Source organism: Callithrix jacchus, chromosome 13 (genome assembly GCF_049354715.1).
Source record: "Callithrix jacchus isolate 240 chromosome 13, calJac240_pri, whole genome shotgun sequence".
NCBI classification, from domain to species: Eukaryota; Metazoa; Chordata; class Mammalia; order Primates; family Cebidae; genus Callithrix; species Callithrix jacchus.
The window spans coordinates 17,566,894-17,586,205 of record NC_133514.1 but is presented as its reverse complement, the minus strand read 5'-3'; the positions used below and the strand labels follow the sequence as shown (position 1 = coordinate 17,586,205).

Genomic DNA, 19,312 nt, shown 5'->3' with positions numbered 1-19,312 from the left:
GTCTGTTCAGGGGCGGCCTTGCTCTGCGCATGACTATCCACAGAGTCCATGGCGTCATGCTGAAACCCTAGAAACTCAGGGCAGGCAAAGGAACAGGGAAATCAACCTAGTCTAATTCTCAAATTTGCAGACAATGTGGCCTAGTGTTTCAAAGGGCTGTCTGTGGCTGGCTCCAGATCACACTTGAAGATGATGGAAAAGTTGCAACTTGAAAGCTTAGTTCTCCTGGCTCCCGGTACAGTGCCTTCTCCTTAAAGCTCCATGCATTAAGGATGCTTTTTTGCTTTCAGTCATGTACCAGCAGGGAGACAGTGCTCACTGCAGTTTTGATCTGTCCCTCAAGCGTCTGCCCTTTGCTTTGTTCTTTACAGCGCAGATGTAGTCTGAGCGCTGCCTCCTCACTTCCTCACTGTGGCTCTTCTCTCCTGACACTGCCTGTGATATGGTCAGTGCAGATTTTAATGAGGCAGCAGCAAAAGGGCAAGATTAACATTTCCGTCCCTGACAGTCCTCATGCTTGTGGCTTATTCTTTTATTACATGTTTATCTTAGTCTGCCCTGAATTTGAGTTAACATATATGTGTTTACTCTTCTCTCTAGATTATAAGGCTCTGGAGCTCTGGAGGCGGCAGCTCCAGGGTGGAAATCCAGCTTTGTCACTGCATAGATCATTCTGTGATCTTGGGCAGTTCACATCATCATTTTGAACTTCTGTTTTTAACATGTAAATTGAGATAGGCTCATATCTACTCTATAGGTGGCGAAAACTAAAGAATACACATGACACCACTGATCCACTGTAGTTACCGCTAATGCCATCTCTGCTTCTCTCAGGTATGGCATCAATAGTAACCTTCCTTACTTCTCCATGCATGGATCCAAATGGACTCTCAAGACAAAAATGGCCTGAGCCTCTCAGTGGACTCTCAGACATTTTTCCCAAGAAAGGAGCTTTAGATCACTCATGAGGTCACTTATTCTGACTACTGGTCTTTTTCAGGAAGATTGGGTCACAGACTGCTAACTCCCATTTTTTTCAGCCTTTGGTTTTGCTTTTTAGCTCTGAAGTCTCTCATTCTCTTATTTCCAAGATCATTCCCATTTTGTTTTGATCCTTTCAGGAGATAAAAGTTGCTTGCTTCCCTATGTGTGAATTCATATGTACTGGATTGAGAACAGGTGGATGCCACCATGCCTGGGACTCTTATCTGTGCCTTGGCTCCTCATTTGTGGCAAATTTACTGTCTTAACTTCTTCCTCTTTGGAGGCTTGCAGCCGGAAGTGACCTCTTCCTCCTCTGACACTGTGATGTCAAGGCCAGCCCAGCCTTGGACTGCTCCAGGCCCCAGAAGCACTTTACCTGCAGCAGAAACAATACAGAGTTGCCTGATTCCTGTTTCTTGAACTTGATGCTCCTCTTTTAATTAAAAGATGTTTCCCTCTCACAGCATGTATTGGAATTCCTCCGAGAGAGTGTCTCAGCTCCTTCCCTAGAAAAATGTCTCATTAGTGTATTCAGTGTAGAAATTGAGCCTCTGGTACTTGGTGCTAAGGTCTGAAGAAGAAAGATTTCTTCACATAAGAGAGGAAAGAGTATTTGGAGCTGGGGAATTGGGGTATTCAGGAGGAAGGTGGTGAGGCCTGAGGAGAGAAGGACCCAGCAGACAGGGGTGAACATGATGACAGCATGCCCACTCTTGATGTTCTGACCTCTACCCTGGTCCTTAAGTAATCTGAAAAGATGGGCGTCTTGGGCTTTGCTGTAGATGTGGAAGAAAGGCTGATTCTGCCTCATGAGTGGGTGGGAAGGCAGATCTGGAGACTGAACATCTCTGTGATTTCACAGAACCTTGAAGGAGGAGCATGAATGGGAAACAAATTTTGAACTTCCCCAGACCTTGGAAATGGAGGTCTGATGCAATATGTGAGGGGCGCAGCAATTCAAGGAAGTTAAGTCAAGAATGCAAGGAGCAGAAGGCCCCCAGCTGACCTCTGGGTTATAGTCACATTGAGCCTGGCACAAAGTCAGGCATTGAAAATGATATCCTGCCAGGTTTGTTTTTTTTTTTTTTTTTGGTTGTTTCCTTAGAAAAAAATATGGCAAACTTTCAAGGGGAAACTGTTGATACCAGAAGGCCAGTTTGGGTCATCTCATCCAAAAATCTGTGCAAACTCCCACAATGCCCAGGCACTAAGCTGGCTTTACAGTCTGAGGCCACCACTGTTCTCCTCACTGCCTTCTCTTTGGACAGATACAGGTAGCAGCAACCACAGGATACCAGGCATTTGGGGAATCTTAATCCTGCTATGTTGTAAAATACTATTACTTGCTGTGAACACCACCACCACCTCTTCCACTGAGCGTCATGGAGCCAGGCTGGCAGTCGATCTTGTGAACTTGAAAAGCGGTCACTGGTACACAGAGGCCATGCTCAGTGGCCTTATCAGCACGTCAGGAAGGGGAGATAACCAACCAAACCCATGTGATGTTTCAAGCATGAACAGATGAAGGTTTCTGCGAAATTTCCCAAATTATTCCTTTCAAACAGCACCTCCTCAGTCTTCCCCATGTTTGCTGTGAGACAGCAGCCGTGTTGCTGTCAGCAGTTGCTGCAGGGATGCAAAATTGTAAGAGGTAGATCAATATTTTTTATTCATTATGACTTACCCACAGCTGTTCACATATTTGGTTTCTTTGAACATTCTTTCCACTGAACTTAACCAGGGAGGGGTTTCTTAAATCATAATATGACATGCAGAAAAATTAACAGTAAAAGTTTTAAATTTAAAAGTGACCTTAAATAGTTCTTAGGTTAACAGAGAAATCAAAACTGCAGTAACAGACTGATTAGAAAATAACCAACAATGAGAATACACACATCAAACTTATGCCAGTGTTGTTCTTGAGAAATGTCACTGCTCTGAATGTTTTCAGAAATAAACAATAAAAATGAAAGAGAATTAAACTGATGAGAAATGCAAGCAGCCAGAAGAAAAAAAAAAAACTGAAGAAAGCAAGAAGAAATTTTTGAAGGTGGATATAAAATTAGAATGCCTACAGGTAATATAATGCATTAATAAATTCAATAAGTATTTGTTTTATTTTATTATTTTTTTGAGACAGAATCTTACTTTCTCACCCAGGCTGGAGTACAGAGGTACAATCTCAGCTCACTGTGCCCTTCACCTCTGGGGTTCAAGCGATTCTCCGACCTCAGCCTCCTGAGTAGCTGGGACTACAGGCGGCTGCCACCACACTTGGCTAAATGTTTGTATTTTTAGTAGAGTTGGGGTCTCATTATGTTGGCCGAGCTGGTCTCAAACTCCTGACCTCAAATGATCCACCTGCCTTGGTCTCCCAAAGTCAGTAAGTATTTATTTTTAATATAATAAGATAAACTAAACTCTGGCAAATATTAATCACCAATATAGTGAAAATACAAAGATTTAATATTGGAAGCAAGAAAGAGAATGTACCTTACAGAAAGAGGTGATTTAAGGAGCAAAACAGTATTACAGGCAACTGTATGCCAGTGATACTAATAACACTATGTAAATAAATAATTTTCTTTTTTTTTGTTTTTTGAGACAGAGTCTCAGTGTGTTGTCCAGGTTGGAGTGCAGTGCTATGATCTGGGCTCACTGCAACTTCTGCCTCTGGGTTCAAGTGATTCTCCTGCCTTATCCTCCCAGGTAGCTGGAATTACAGGCCTGTGTCACCACACCCGGCTAATTTTTGTATTTTTTAGTAGAGATGGTGTTTCACCGTATTAACCAGGTGGTCTTGAACTCCGACCTCAAGTGATCTGCCCACCTCATCCTCTCAAAGTGCTGAGATTACAGGTATGAGCCACCGCTCCTGGCCATAATTTTTTTAATGCATATAAATCACCAATTTTACTGAAGAAGTACAAAACGGAAACAGAAGAGTAGCCATGAAAAAAATTGAAAAAAAGAGTTTAGAGAATTACTTTAAAAAAAAAGGTCCTGGTATATGTGGTTTTACTTTTATCTTCTTTTAAACTTTTAAAGAAACCTACCAATCATAAAAGAAAAATCAACAGATTTGGGGTTACACAAAAACTTTAAAAAAATATTATGGTACCAGGTATCAAAAACTTTTGAAAGAAAATGGTAAATGGAGAGAGAAAATAAGCACAAATATATATATATAATATGTGTGTGTATATATATATATATATGTATATATATATATATATGGCTAATATTTCTTGCATGTCAATAACTCAGAGATTAACAAGAAAAATTGTCAAAATAGGTAGAATTTATTGTATTTATAGCATAAACAAAATTTTATACTTAAAAAAAATGTTTAATTTCAGTGGTACATATGCAGAGTTTGTTACATACGTAAACTCATGTCATGGGGGTTTGTTGTGCAAATTATTTTCTCACCCAGGTATTAGGCCTAGTTCCCATTAGTCATTGCTCCTGATCTTCTCCCTGCTCCCACCCTCCACCCTCCAGTAGGTCCTAGGGTGGACGGTGGGAGGAGGGAGAGGATCAGGAAATAACTTTTGAAGTAATTCTCTAAACTCTTCTTTTTTTTCAGTTTTTTCATGGCTACTCTTCTGTTTTGGGTTTGTACTTCTTTAGTCAAGTTGGTGATTTATATGCATGAGAAAATTATGGCCCAGCGTGGTGGCTCAGGCCTGTAACCCAGCACTATGAGAGGATGAGGTGGTGTTTAAGTTGACAGGCATTTTAGTTGATTCTGTGTCTTTGCATACGTGCATAGGTCCTTATAATAGCACAATTTATATTCCTTTGGGTATATACCCAGTAATGGGATTGCTGGCTCAAATGATATTTCTGTTTTTATGTCTTTGATGAACTGCCACACTACTTTCCACAATGGTTGAACTAATTTACACTCCCACCAACAGCATATAAGCATTCCGTTTCTCTGCAACCTCACCAGCACCTGTTATTTTTTGACTTTTTAGTAATAGCCATTCTGACTGGTGTATCCCATCAATTATATTGTCTTATAATACTAAGCCTTCTAGAAGCAACTGGCATGTTCAGTATAGGGGATGATTATACAGATTATAAAAGTAATAATTTTTCAAGCCCAAATCTTTTCTATTTTCACACATACTCCATATCCAATTCATCTATAAATTTTCTTTGCTGTTCCTTAAAAATGATTTCAAATCCAAACATACTTCTTCACTTACTCAGCTGCTCCCTGGTCCAAACCCCAGCCCTCTCTGGCCTAACACTGAAGCATTTTCCACCTGTTTCCGATGCTTTCACGCTGCTCCTCCTCTTGTCTCTTATGCGCACAGGTGCCAGACTGGAAATTTAAAATGCAAAATAGCTGCCACCGTCTTCCTCAAAACTCTCTAGTATCCGTCTTCATATTATACTTAACATGACACCTGCAGTTCTGACCAAGTCTTACAGGATGTTACCTGATCTGGGACTTGGCCATTGCTCCAACCTCATTTCCTACTGCTCTCCCCTTTCTGGCTTCTCTACCAACACTGGCTTCTTCTTGTTCTTTGAACATGTGCAAGAACCTTTTAACTTGATGCTCCCTCTATTTCCTACACTGTCCCCTAAGGCTGTTGACATAACTCTCTTCTTCACTTCCCTTGCCTCTTAGTTCAATTTTGTCCTTCTCACACCATTCTGTTCAAAATAGCAACTCCCCTCTGATCCTCATTACATTAGTGATACATTCTGAGAAACACAAGTCCAAAACTCAATAAAGCGTTGAAAATAGTTTAAATCATTGGTCCCAAAGCTGGGTTGCAGTGGTATTTCTATACCAGTTGGAGCACTTTATGCAGATTGTCTCACTTAATTGTCACCACAACTCTTTTGATTGGTGTTTCTTATTTTGAGATCATGAACCTGAAGATGAGAGATGGTTTCCTACAGTGTAAGTGGAGGAGCCAGGACTTGAACTTTGGTAATGGGGGTCAGCACCAACAGGCTACACTGCCTCCCAGGGCACTGGGCATATCTTTGCTGCTCGCCCTTCAACTGTGTCACAGGGGGAAGCTGTCTTTAATTTCATGTTTTGCTCTCTCAAAATTTCCCCAATTTTTTTTTTCCCTAAAACTCAGCCTACACTGATAAATTGCTGTCCTGTGCTCAACTCCCTTCGTCCCAGACCTGCACTTTAAAGCAATCTGGAGTCCCGGACTTCTCCAACTCTATATTTTTGGCCACTTTGTCCGTCATCATTTGCATAAAGAAGTGCAAAAGACAGCCCGGGGGCATGCCACACCCTCCTACAAAGGGGCGGGAGGAGAGACAGTTCTCATCACACGTTTTGAGTTTTTAGGATATGCCTCTGCAATACTTCAGTACTGAGCACACACTTCCTGAACTACTCCAGGTGGAAATGACTTCACCTTCCCCTGAACTTCTATAGACTGTGTTTCTGTTTCCACTGATTTGACACTAGTATTTAACCATATAAAGAAAATGGTAGGTGTGTTGCCTTTAGCAAGTTATTCACCACTTTGTATCTTAGTTTCTTCCTCTGTAAAATGGAGAAACTATGTCTACACTTCCAGGTCATTGAAGTGATTTAATAACATAAGATACATATTAATACTTGGCATATAGTTGACACTCATTAGTCATGAATTGATCTTGAATCTGATGCTGAAGGCAGAATATGTATCTTTCCTCATATTGATGAGGAAAGCTGCAATGTTGAGTCATTGTATTAGTCCTGAGGAAGTAACTGGAAAAGAAGTCTAAATTTCACTGCCAAATAAGTGATTGGATCAAGATTATATGGCATATTAAAAAAATAAAAAACAAGCAAACAAACAAAATAAATGTAGGCATGCTGAGAACCCTCGTAGGTGTGATTTTTAGGTCAGACATTTGTAAATATAGTCTTCTGTGGACACCTTTGAGCACTGAATGACAGATGCATAGAGTGATGGATAAGGAAATGGACCAGACAGGAGATCTGGGTCCTGAGTATTCCCACCTAGAAATGTGACCCAATTTAAGGCACACACTTTCCTTAGGCTCAGTTGGTTTTCTCGTTTGTTTGCTTTTATTTCTTTATCCTTTAAATGGTAAATAATAAAAACCCAGTAATCAAACAATAGGGATTTCTGCTTGCTTCATAGAGTGTCTGTGTCAAGAAAGATAACCTACATTAAGGTATTTTGTGCATTAAACATGTAACAGAATAATTTTACTGTCTCCCTTTCAACTGAAAAAAATGCAGCTATAAGTATTTCCCTCAGTGTTGTGTTGCCAGACATTCTGCAGATATTGAACAGCTTCTACTCTTTTTAGGGACATGCTACTCTAGGATACCTGCATCAGGGTCAGGATTGGGAGGGGCATGATCAACAACTGAACCTTGAACTATGGCTGACTTCCAGAGGCCATTGCTTTGCCCTTGATAGGATAGTGACTCAACCTCCAGGGCTGAGTGATGCCTGTTGGCCATGGATGTTCTCTATTTTCCTCTTTATATACATCTATACATTTTTTTCTGCCTCTATATCTCTGTCTTTATCTGTATATGTATATGTGTATACATACATACACCTGTATCTGTCTATACTTATACCCATAACTCTATTTTTTCTTAATCACTACAGTTCTTAATCTAAATTCTTCTTTTTGCTGCAAAGCTAGTTTTATGCATTATCATAAATTTATTCATTGTCATAAAATACAAATGCTCCAGAATGGTTGGTTACCACACAAATTAAGACATATTCATCTCTGTATTATATATATCTCTATCCATCTGTCTGTCTTTCCATCTATCAATTCAAACTCTTGTTCAGCCCATCCGTTCAATCCTACCTGCTAGAGTTTATCTTTTTTTCTTTATCTTTTGCCTTTCTTTGGGCCCAACCTGGAATAGAAACTATGGCTTCCATCCAAGAAAGCATCATTCAAATTGTTCTCAGCCACATGGCGGTCTAAATTTGGAATCCACAAGGTTTCGAGAATGTCTTTCAACCTTGGGGTGATTATCTGAACTCAATCCAAACCTTCATGCTTGAAGACTCTGCTGTTGTTAATTATGGCTTCTGTTCACCACTGGTCAGTCACCTGGCTGTTTTCATTTTGCCTGGGAAATGACCTTGTACAAATTCTCTGGATTGTTTGAAATCAGCTGCATGGCAGAGGCTGGTTGATGATGGGTGAACCAAAGAAGGTTGATAGCTTTCAGCTTGGCCTACCCTGGACGAGGGCCTGAGGCTCCCAGCTTTGAATAAACTCAAATGCAATTCACCTGAAGAGCAGCTTTCTCTAACAGTTGTTTGTGTTATATACTTAGCCACAAAAGCCTCATGAGAATGCTGGGCCAGAGAGCACAGTGATGGGTGTGATTGGGGGCCAAGTGGGGATAGGGGAGCTGATTACAGGATACGCCCACTTCCCCCACCATGCACGTAGCTTTGGTTTGGTGGTTTGATTTTAGCATACCTTAAACTAATTTAGTCTTATTCATACTCAATTCTAGTTGGGCACTTGAGAAAGGACTTTTATTTCATCCTTGGCTTAAAAAATAAAGGCAATATATTCTTTTTAAAGAGAAAACACCAAACAGGTTTTGCAAGGGCTGGATTTTCAGTTCTGGAGTTTCCCACACTATGGCCTAAAGGCTTGGCAAGGGCAACCCAGAGCTGGTTAGGGTGAAACAGATGAAAAGAATATCTTATGCTTGTGCAGAGCTTTATACTTTAAAATGTCTTTTCAACCATTACTGATTGCAAACTTAATCTTTGCCAGGCAGTGTGCTGGGGAAACAAAGTGAGGTCTTTGCTCTCCAAGAGTTCACGGGTTAGTAGAGGGAGATCAACACTGATGTAAGCAGATGAAACAAGCCACTTTCATGCCACCATGACACGAGACAGGAAGGAGGAGCCAATTCTGTTGTGCAAAAGGTAAGGCAGTGAGAAGAGCAGGACAAAAGTATTACAGAATATTCAAACTTAAAGGGACCTTCGATTGTATTTAATCCACAGTCATTCTAAAGATGAAAGTACTTCATCCCAGATGTGAAGTGACTTACCTAATGTCAAACAGCTAGATTAGCAGTGCAGTGGATCTAGGATGCTGGATGTGTAGTTCTCAGGCTCAGAGTTCTTTTTTCCCACCCTGCATGGCAGTGTCTCACATTCTCAGCAAGGGACCTGAGCGCTTCAGTGGGGTACCACACTGTGCTGGTGAAGACCCCACGAACTTCTCTGTCTTGTTTGCAGCGCTACTTCAAGGCCAACCGAGCCTCAGCCTGTGTCCTCTCTGCATTTCTCACTGTCTTTCATTTTGAGTATTTTGATGTTCAGGGCCTCTCCGGGAATCACATGTACTCTTGCATTCTAAGGAGTTAATGATTTCCTTCTGGAATCTCTTCCAGAGTGTAGCACTTAGTATAAGGTCTCAAGAAAAGCAACTAATAGGAGACTTTTAGACACTTAGTAGAGATATATTTGGGAGATAAGAGCCTTCCTACATCTACTCAGTCTCTCTGCACTGAAGACCATTCAGTAGGTCTAGTTTTAGAAGTGAAATTGTCAGGGAGAACCTCTGCCTTATCATCAGAACCAATCCTTATCTCATGGAAATGCATTGGGAAGCCACTCTATGGCTCACAGGTGAACTAGATAGAGGGGTAACTGGCATTTTACAGAAGGAGACCGAGAGAAGTGATGTGAAAGTTAAGGTCACACAGCTGGCAGAGGACCTCCAGTGCTCATGCTGCCTGATGGAGATTTAATTGGTATCCCTCTTACCAGGCTCTGGTCGAGTCCAGACACTCACAGCTGCTGTGGAAATGTGAGATCTGAGAGCCAGGTTTGGAGGCTGAAGGCTTTTCTGTGCAATCATGGAAATCCATTACCCTCTGTGCTCTTGGGAATGCCTGCACTTCTTTCTTGCATTTGTCTGAAAAAGAACAAGCAAACAAAAGTAAGTATTGCTTTCCCTTGTGTTTGACAAGCACTTTATGTGGTGGGCCTCTTTTGTTACTTAATTCCTAGCTGATTTTTGGCTCTCTGTGCAGAATATTGGTTCTTGGGACAGCTGTGTGTGTGTGTATTTGCATTTTGATCTCTGTGTATCAACATACTAAAATAATGAACTCCCAAAGTTTGTTTCAGGCATCTGAGTATGGTAAAATTTGGCTTCTGGAAGGTCTAGGTCCTGGAGTTTTCTAGGCTAAAAGTTTTCAAGTTGTTTAAAGTCACAGAATCTTTGTGTAACAAAGAATCTCATAATTGTGCCTAAGAATTTATGTGTTTGTATACACACACATACATAGCTTTAAAATATATCTATTACTCCTTGCCATGGGTATATTGCAACTGGCCCTAATATGTTGTCCTGTAAATAATGCTAGAAAGGAATCAGGGGTGATGAGTGAGTACAGGAAGGGAGGAGAGGAGGGAGAAGCATATCATAATTTGTTAAGATAGAATATTGACAAATCATTTTTTTCTAAATAAAAATATTGCATCTGACATATATTTGGAAAAACGTATACACATTTGCACAAATATAAAATAGGGAATAAAGCAGAATTTACATCAGTTTATAGTAGAGAGCCATGGAAAGGTTGTGGGTCTGTGATAACGGTGCTGCCCAGGAGGAAGTGCGGCGTGCTGCATGAGAGAGTTAAGGGAGCTAAGGTTACAAGCCAGCTGCTCTCACTTAGCAGCTCTGTCAGCTTGGGAATATTACTTTCTATGGGCTTCAGCTACCTATTCTGTAAAATCAGGGGAAATGATGTTTCTTCAGAGAATAATGAGAAACAAAATCTTAAATTGCTTGGCGCATGACCAGCATTCCATAAAATGTCAGCTCCCTTCATAATCCTAGCGTTTTTAGTGTTTATGGCGGTAACATAATACTTGCACATTGTTATGGACTGAATATGTCCCCCCAAAATTGGTATGCTGATACCCTGTTTGGTGGTGGGGGCTTGGGAGGTGATTAAGTTTAGATGAGGTCATGAGGGTGGGGCCCTCATGTTGGGATTAGTGGCCTTATAAGAAAAGACACCAGAGAGTTTGCTTCCTTTTACTCTGTCTCCTCTGAATAAGAACACAGTGAGAAGGCAACCTTTTGCAAGCCAGGAAGATAGCCCTTATCTGGAACCAAATTGGTCAGCATGTTGATCTTGGACTTCCTAGCCCGCAAATAAATGTCTGTTGTTTAAGCCACCCACTTTGTGGCATTTTGTTATAGCAACCTGGCTGGCTAACACACACTTGATGGTATCTTATTTGTGTAATTCCTAATCCTAGGAAAAGGTAGTTATAGCTTGATTCCTGTTTTAAGGGTGGCAAACTAGAAGTCTTGGGGAAGTTGTGAAGTCCAACATCACAAGAAAGGGCCAGCATCAGGATTAGAGTTTGCGCTTCCAGTGCCTACCTCAGCGTTATTGAGTGAAACCATACTTCCTCTCTCTATAATAATTAGGGCTGTAATGTCAGAAATGGGGATGGTGTGGGGTTCTATCTTCATTGTTTTTAATTTGGTTTCTCATTTGGGTGACAGCAGACCTTCTTAACCGGGAGCAGCTTTGCCATTGCCCCTCCGCCGCCAGGAATATTTGGTATATTTGGAAACAGTTTTGATTATCTCTATTTTGATTGGGGTAGAGAGTTCTACTAGCATTTAGTGATTAGAGACCAGTGATGCTGCTAACCACCCTACAATGCATAGGGTAACTTCAATGGTGGAGAAAGCCCGGGTTATGGTCATACAATGGAATGTATTCTCTACCTGGAGATGGCCGTACTTGTACTGTTTGCCTTTTGCGGCGACTGCGGGATTTGGGGATGGACATCTTGCTGCAAAGTATAATATAAAGCTAGAGGAGGAAATACAACCAGCTGAGAAACAATAGTCCCTGAATACTTTTAAAAAAATATTATGGCATTGACAAAATCATATTAAAATAACGGGAGGTATCCAAGATAAAAATATTTCTCAATCTCATCACCTAGTTAATTCATCGTCATACATATTTAAAATGTGAGAAATTCATAACACCATTCCAATTCTAAGTTAATTAGTAAATTCAGCTGATTCTCATGGTTGTAAAATTGTATAGAATCGACCAAATATATTCTAGAGCCTTCTTCATGAGTCTGTTATTGAAGAAATGAACTGGAGGCTGGGCGCAGTGGCTCGTGCCTGTTATTTCAGCACTTTGGGAGGCTGAGGTGGGCGGTTCACTTGCGATCAAGAGTTTGAGACCAGCCTGGCTGACATGGTGAAATGCTGTGTCTACTAAAAATACAAAAATTAGCCAGGTGTGGTGTCGCACGCCTGTGATCCCTGTGAGGCGGAGGCAGGAGAATCACTTGAATCCAGGAGGTGGAGATTATGGTGAGCCAAGATCATGCCACTGCACTCCAGCCTGGGTGACAGAATAAGACTCCATCTCAAAAAAAGAAAAAAAATTTTAAAAAAATGAAGTGGAACTTTGATTAGCTGAATCTTGGGCTCATTTGAACCCCTATAATCTTATTTAACAAAATACAGAAATGGCAAGAAAAAGAAATTTATGTGAAGGATTTGTGAAAAAATTTCTAGGGCATCTGCAGAGGTCAGTATGGATTTCAAATTCCCCCACCCGCTGAAGGCCCTGGAGCAATCTGGTTTATGATGTAAATGATCCCAGGTGCTTGTGGTGTCTCACTTGTGCTGGACAGACTTAGCCTGACTTTGCCAAGGCAGGAAAGTAAACCCAGAAAAAAATTGCATCAGCATAAAAGATTGGGAGTGAGGAGAAATTTTTAGGGGGGTTTGGATTAATTACCTGAAAAGCTTAGTACTCCAGGGTATTCTAACCAATGGAGTTTTATTGCAAAACACCCTGTGTATGCGGAAGAGCGAGTAGGAGGCTACACGAGGCTGCATATTCCAGTACAGAATGCGGTTAGAGGTGACAGTCTACTGCAGGAAGCTCAAAGAATCCATGCTCAGCCAAACCTCCTGGGAGTATTAAGCTGGGGGAATCTTAGATTATGACAACTTTGATGATTCTGTCCCCAAAGCATACTGAGATTGTGGCAGAGGAATTCTTCCCTTTGAACATGAGATATAGGACAATCATGGAATGCTTGTGCAGTCGCTTGACAAACCTCTTCTTGAAAAAGCAAATTATTTTTGATTTAGAAGTAGTGGCTCACACCTGTAATCCTAGCACTTTGGGAGGCTGGGCTGATTGCCTGAGCTCAGGAGTTCGAAACCAACGTGTGCAAGATAGTGAAACCCTGTCTCTACTAAATTAGCTGGACATGCTGGCATGTGTCTGTACTCCCAGCTAGTTGGGAGGCTGAGGCAGAATTGCTTGAACCCAGGAGGTGGAGGTTGCAGTGAGCTGAGATTGCGCTAGTGCATTCCAGCCTGGGCAACAGAGTGAGATGCTATCTCCAAAAAAAAGAAGAAAAAAGAAAAAAAGAAAAAGTTAGAAATGCACAGAAAAAAATTTAAAAAACCAGCATACCATGTGTAATTAACAGTATGACGTACACCTCGCACCCCTCACCTGGATTTTCCAATGACATCATCTGGCCTCACAACTTCCATCCCACTGTGCACGTATAAACACACTGCCTTGGTGCCAAACCGTTCATAAATAGGCTGCAAACATCATGGCAATTCCCTCCTAAAAGTTTCCGCAACTCCCGGGGAAGAGAGAATTTCTTATACACTACCACGCCCTTAACAAATCTGAGGAAATTAATAATTTCATATCCTCACCCAACAGTCTATAAAGTCAAATCTTCCCAATTGTCCCAACAGTGTTCTCTGTGCTCTGTAGATACTGCATTGCCTATATGTCTCTTTAGTTTGCTCCCATCTAGACCAATCCACAGGTCTTTCTCTGTTCTTCATGACAGTGAAGCTTTTGAAGAGTGAGACTCATCTGAAAGTTTCCTCATAATTAAATTCGGGTTAAAAAATTGTGGCAAGAACACACACAAGGAATGTGTGTACTCATGTATCACACAAAAGGGCCTACAGTATCAGCGGTCCCACTATTCGTGATGGCGAGCTTGACTATTTGGTTAAGGTGGTGGCCCCCAGATCTCTCTGTTGAGAAGCACATCCTCTCCCCCTCCCTTTCCCCCTCCCCAACCCTCCCTGGAATTTAATAATCAGTGAGGTAATACTTTAAGATTCTATTTTTTTAAACATACATTGATAATTTTTGCCTTAACTATTATACTGGAGGGTTTTCTAATATTACGAATCCTTTTACCTTTACTAGTTGATATTTTTTTTGTAAAAAGATATTTTCATTTTGTTCTTATTTCTCCTCCTCCCCTTTTCTCTTCTTCCTCTTGTTCTTATCCTCTGCCTCTTCTTCCTTCTTTTTTCCTCTCTTGCTTTTATTCCTTCTCTTTCTTTTTCTCCTTTATCTTCATCATCTCTCTTTCTCTGTTTTTCAAGTATCAGTATTATCATAATATCTGCATTTCTTCAGCGTTGTATTTTATTATTACTGTTATTCCTTATGATCTGCGATCATCCCAGACTTAGGCAATGAGAGCCTCTTCAAGACACTCCTGTCTTTTGACCTGTGTCCATCAGTCCTGGATTCTTGCTTGATTCTGGCTTACGATGTGTCAGGCTTTTCACTGCCCAGGCTGGAGTCAGCATTTCTGATGGAATAGTGGTTCCTGTTGGTAGGGAGTGGTATTTAAAAATACACACATGCAATTGATACTTATACATCCTATTCATGTAGAAAACCACAGAATTCCCCCCCCCCCCAGCTTCTCTCACTCCATATCTGTATCTCCCTCTTGCAAAGGGAAACCCTGGCTCCCTACAATATTAATTTACTTACACATTCACACTTTATTGTACCACAAACAAAGTAGTTTCAAAATCACAGCATGAACACCACTAGGAACAGCAAACCTAACTGTAAAATTCACAATTTGGTTGCAATTCATCTTCTCAGACTACATTAATCCCGTGTTATCTGAAGTTTCACTTTTCAGTGTTTTAGTTATCTGCGGTCAACCTCTGTCCAAAAATATTGAATGGAAAATTTTAGAAACAATTCATACATTTTACATTGCACACCCTACTGCAGAGCATGATGAAATCTTGTGCTGTCCTGTATCTTCCCGCTCTGTCCTGCTGGGATGTGAATCATCCCTTTGTCCAGCTCCTCCATGCTGTGGATGTTCCCTGCCTGTTAGTCCCTTTAGGGCCATCTTGGTCATCAGAATCACTGTTGTGGCATCACCCTGCTTGTGTTCAGTCACCCTTATTTTACTTAATAATGCTCCCAGTCCCCAAGAGGAGTGATGTTGGCAATTTGGATGTGCCAAAAAGAAGCCATAGGATACTTCCTTTAAGTGAAAATGTGCAAGTTCTTGACTTAAGGAAAGAAAAGAAAGCAGATGCTGGTTTTTTCCCCCAGGATCTATGGTAAGAGTGAATCTGTGGAATTGTAAAAAAGGAAAAAGAAATTCATGCTAGTTGTGCTGTCACACCTCAAACTTTATCATAGGTGTGTATATATGTATAGAAAGAAACAGAATATATATAGGGTTCAGGACATCCACGGTTTTGGGTGTCCACTGGGGACCTTGGAACATAGTCCCCATGGATAAAGGAGACTACTGCATATCCCATTGTATTCAAGTTACTTGAAATGATTATTTTCCCTGTTTGCATATGTTTTAAACTTTATGTATAGTTTGAGTCATTTGCTTCTGTTTGTATTCAGTTCCAGGGCTTGGCTTTTATATTCTTTGCAATTTAAAAAATATGTGAACTCTTAACATGATTGAAAAGTAAAAATTATATAAAAAGATAAACTCAAAAAATCTCATTGCTTCTTATACTCTCACTTTATTCCCATCAGCTTCTATGGATAATCATTTTCATTACCTCTATTCTTAAACAAAAAGTAGACAAATATGCATATGTGTATTCTCATTTTTCTGTTTTTCTTTTGGAAAAGGTGGCACACTCTACAATCTCATCAACACTTCAATGTATAATGTGCCACATGCTAGTCACCTATCCCCTCCCTCCCTGCCACAATCCCACAATCCCACCTTCCAGAGATGCCGCCGTTCTCAGCTAGCCATCTATCCATCTACCCTCCCCTTGAAGAGCTCTAAGTAGGTGATGGCACCAGGTTGGAAGCCACATGTGATCTCCCCTCTCTGCTGCCCCACGATGCTCAGAGTGTTTTCAATATGGTCCAAATTAGAGCTTCAGGCTCCTTGTGCCTTCAGCAGTTCCTCATTCAGAAGCCTGGGTTGACTCTTAACTTTGATGCAGCCTTGCAAATTCAAAGCTCTCTTATCAGGAGGGATGGAGAGAAAGGTTTGTTTCCACCATCCTCTCAATTAGGCGATTCTTATATACTGCACCTTCTAGCCTAATTGTCTTCCAAGAGAACGATACACACAATGTTTTCCTTTTAACAAGGCCTGGCTTCCAAAGGTGCTGCAAGTTTATGTTTAGTTATAAATTTAACAGTTGGCTGAAATTACTACTAGGAATACCTTGAAGTTGAATGATGGTTCAGCCTCTGATAGTGTTTGGCTAGGCATATCCTGCTGGAAAACCCATTTAGAGCTATAGAAAAGTGGATGGACTAAGTTTTTAAATTTATAATCCCATTGCTTCTAAAAGCAGTCTTCTGCTAATGCCTCTTTACCCCAGCTGTATGAGATATCTCAAATTTTACTTGTTTTCTTCAAGTATGGAATTTATCAATTGGGTAATAAACCAAGAAGATCCTTCTGGCTCTGACCATCATTTCAGTAGAGGTACCACAGCTGTGATAAGAGCAGCCTGCTCAGGGGTGGTTTGTTAATGCCCTGGGGAGATGGGCAGGGTCGGGATGGCAGCTCTAGGAAGGGCTTGCTTTGTTAGGTTGGAAAATGTCACATGGAGTCATGGCCCTTTCCCTGAGGGGCTCTTGGAGAAGAAATCATAAATGCAAGGCTTTGGAGTAGAATCCCTGGAAAACCATTTATTGCTACAGCTTCACGGCTTGGCTCTGGAATCTTGTCTCCAGCACGGCTCTGGTTCCAACTCACTCTGCCCTCCCAAGCAACTGGGTCTTGTCCCGACCGGGGTGTTGGACACTCAGATAACTTTTAGAGACAAAGACAGCATGGTATTCACCCAAGTCCCTCTTGGTGTCCTATGTAGAGTCCAAATCCTTCAGCAATGCATTTGGAGGTCTGCCAGAATCGCCATATGTCTGTCTTAAAAATACTCATCTTATTCATCAGGAACCAGTTTCACATGGCCCCAGGCTGAAGGGGTCTTATCATAACATTATACTTTGCCAGGAGCAGAGCCAGAGAGACTTTTGCCCACAGCATGAAGGTTCAGGCTGAAAATCTCCTGGGGCGTCACTTTTAGCATCTTCTTCCTCCACAAAGGCAACATTTCTCAGAGATTGTCAGGAGTGAAGTATGGGCAAGTAACTTATCCCAAGTCTCCTTGTGCAGTGGCTGGAGAAGAGGGAGGGATAGTGACAAGAATCCTCATCTCCATTCTGGAAGAGGGGTGGGGCAAGTGTTCTATAGCTCAACTGTACACCCACTGTTTCCTCAGCTCTCTGACTTCTTCAGTGCCCTGGAACATGGGCGTGGGATTCAAGGACAAAGGGTAGTGGGAGTAAGAGAGAGAGAACTGATATGTGTCGAATGCTTCCTATGTGCTGGATAATATCCACGCTTTGTGGAACCCTCCCAGTCACCCTGTAAGTTAATCGTCTCTGTGATCTACTGGAGAGCGAGACTGAGTCTCCATCACACTGTTGACTTCCCCAAAGTGACACAGAGAGTGAGAGGTGGAGCCAGTATCTGAACCTAGGCTTGCCAGTCCTTCCTGTAAGTCACAATGATGCCTCTCACTAGTGTCCCCAATAAAGGATCCCTATAGGAGTGAAAAATGGGTTGGGAGGAAATAGAACCCTGCCCAATGCTCAGCACAGAGTCAATAAAATCTACCCTCACTCCTTTCCTCTCCATTCTCTCTTTCCATGATCACAGGATTAGAGGTGGAGAGTGGGCAGCAGTGGGTGGCACTTCTCTGGAAAGAAGCAAAGCAATACCAAATCAAGGCCATCTGGAGGAAAACACTCTTTTGAGAATCTGGGGAGCATGTCAAAAGGCACAATGATTGTTTTCTCTCTCTCCTTTCTCTTTTCAGTGGTAAGACTTCAGGACAAGATGCATTCAGATTCAAAGATACTGTTTACTGTGGAGAGCTAAAAGTAACAGCTCTCAAAGTTTTTGGTGTGAGTCCTTTCACCCCATAAAAATTATTAAATGTGAAGTTTAAGGTGGTTTTTTCCAGTTCTGTGAAGAAGGTCATTGGTAGCTTGATGGGGATAGCATTGAATCTATAAATTACTTTGGGCAGGATGGCCATTTTCACGATATTGATTCTTCCTAGCCGTGAACATGGAATGTTTCTCCATCTGTTTGTGTCCTCTCTTATTTCATTGAGCAGTGGTTTGTAGCTCTCCTTGAAGAGGTCCTTTACATTCCTTGTTAGTTGTATTCCTAGGTATTTTATTCTCGGGAGTGTAAGTTAGTTCAACCATTGTGGAAGACAGTGTGGCAATTCCTCAAGGACCTAGAAATAGAAATTCCACTTGACCCAGCAATCCCATTACTGGGTACATATCCAAAGGATTATAAATCGTTCTACTATAAGGACACATGCACACGAATGTTCATTGCAGCACTGTTTACAATAGCAAAGATCTGGAACCAACCCAAATGCCCATTGATGATAGACTAGACAGGGAAAATGTGGCACATATACACTATGGAATATTATGCAGCCATCAAAAATGATGAGTTCGTGTCTTTTGTAGGGACATGGATGAACCTGGAGACCATCATTCTCAGCAAACTGACACAAGAACAGAAAATGAAATACCGCATGTTCTCACTCATAGGTGGGTGTTGAACAATGAGAACACATGGACACAGGGAGGGGAGCACTACACACTGGGGTCTATTGTGGGGAATAGGGGAGGGACAGCGGAGGGTGTGGAGTTGGGAAGAGATAGCATGGGGAGAAATGCCAGATATAGGTGAAGGGGAAGAAGGCAGCAAATCACACTGCCATGTGTGTACCTATGCAACAATCTTGCATGTTCTTCACATGTACCCCAAAACCTAAAATGCAATACAAAAATTATTAAATAATCTTAAGTGGTTTTCCTTTTTCTCTTTTTTTCTTTTGAGATGAAATCTTGCTCTGTTGCCCAGGCCGGTGTACATTGGCGTGATCTCAGCTCACTGCAACCTCTGCCTCTGGGTTT

General features: G+C 41.4%; 1 long non-coding RNA gene across 1 annotated transcript; it reads left to right on the top strand.

Annotated features, from left to right (window-relative positions):
- Window positions 1-3,061: 3,061 nt before the first annotated feature.
- LOC118146655 (uncharacterized) lies at window positions 3,062-18,980 on the top strand. The gene is made up of 4 exons (XR_004732514.3): window positions 3,062-3,367; window positions 8,758-8,912; window positions 9,765-9,936; window positions 18,860-18,980. It is a non-coding gene; the product is annotated as an uncharacterized LOC118146655 (long non-coding RNA).
- Window positions 18,981-19,312: the final 332 nt, after the last annotated feature.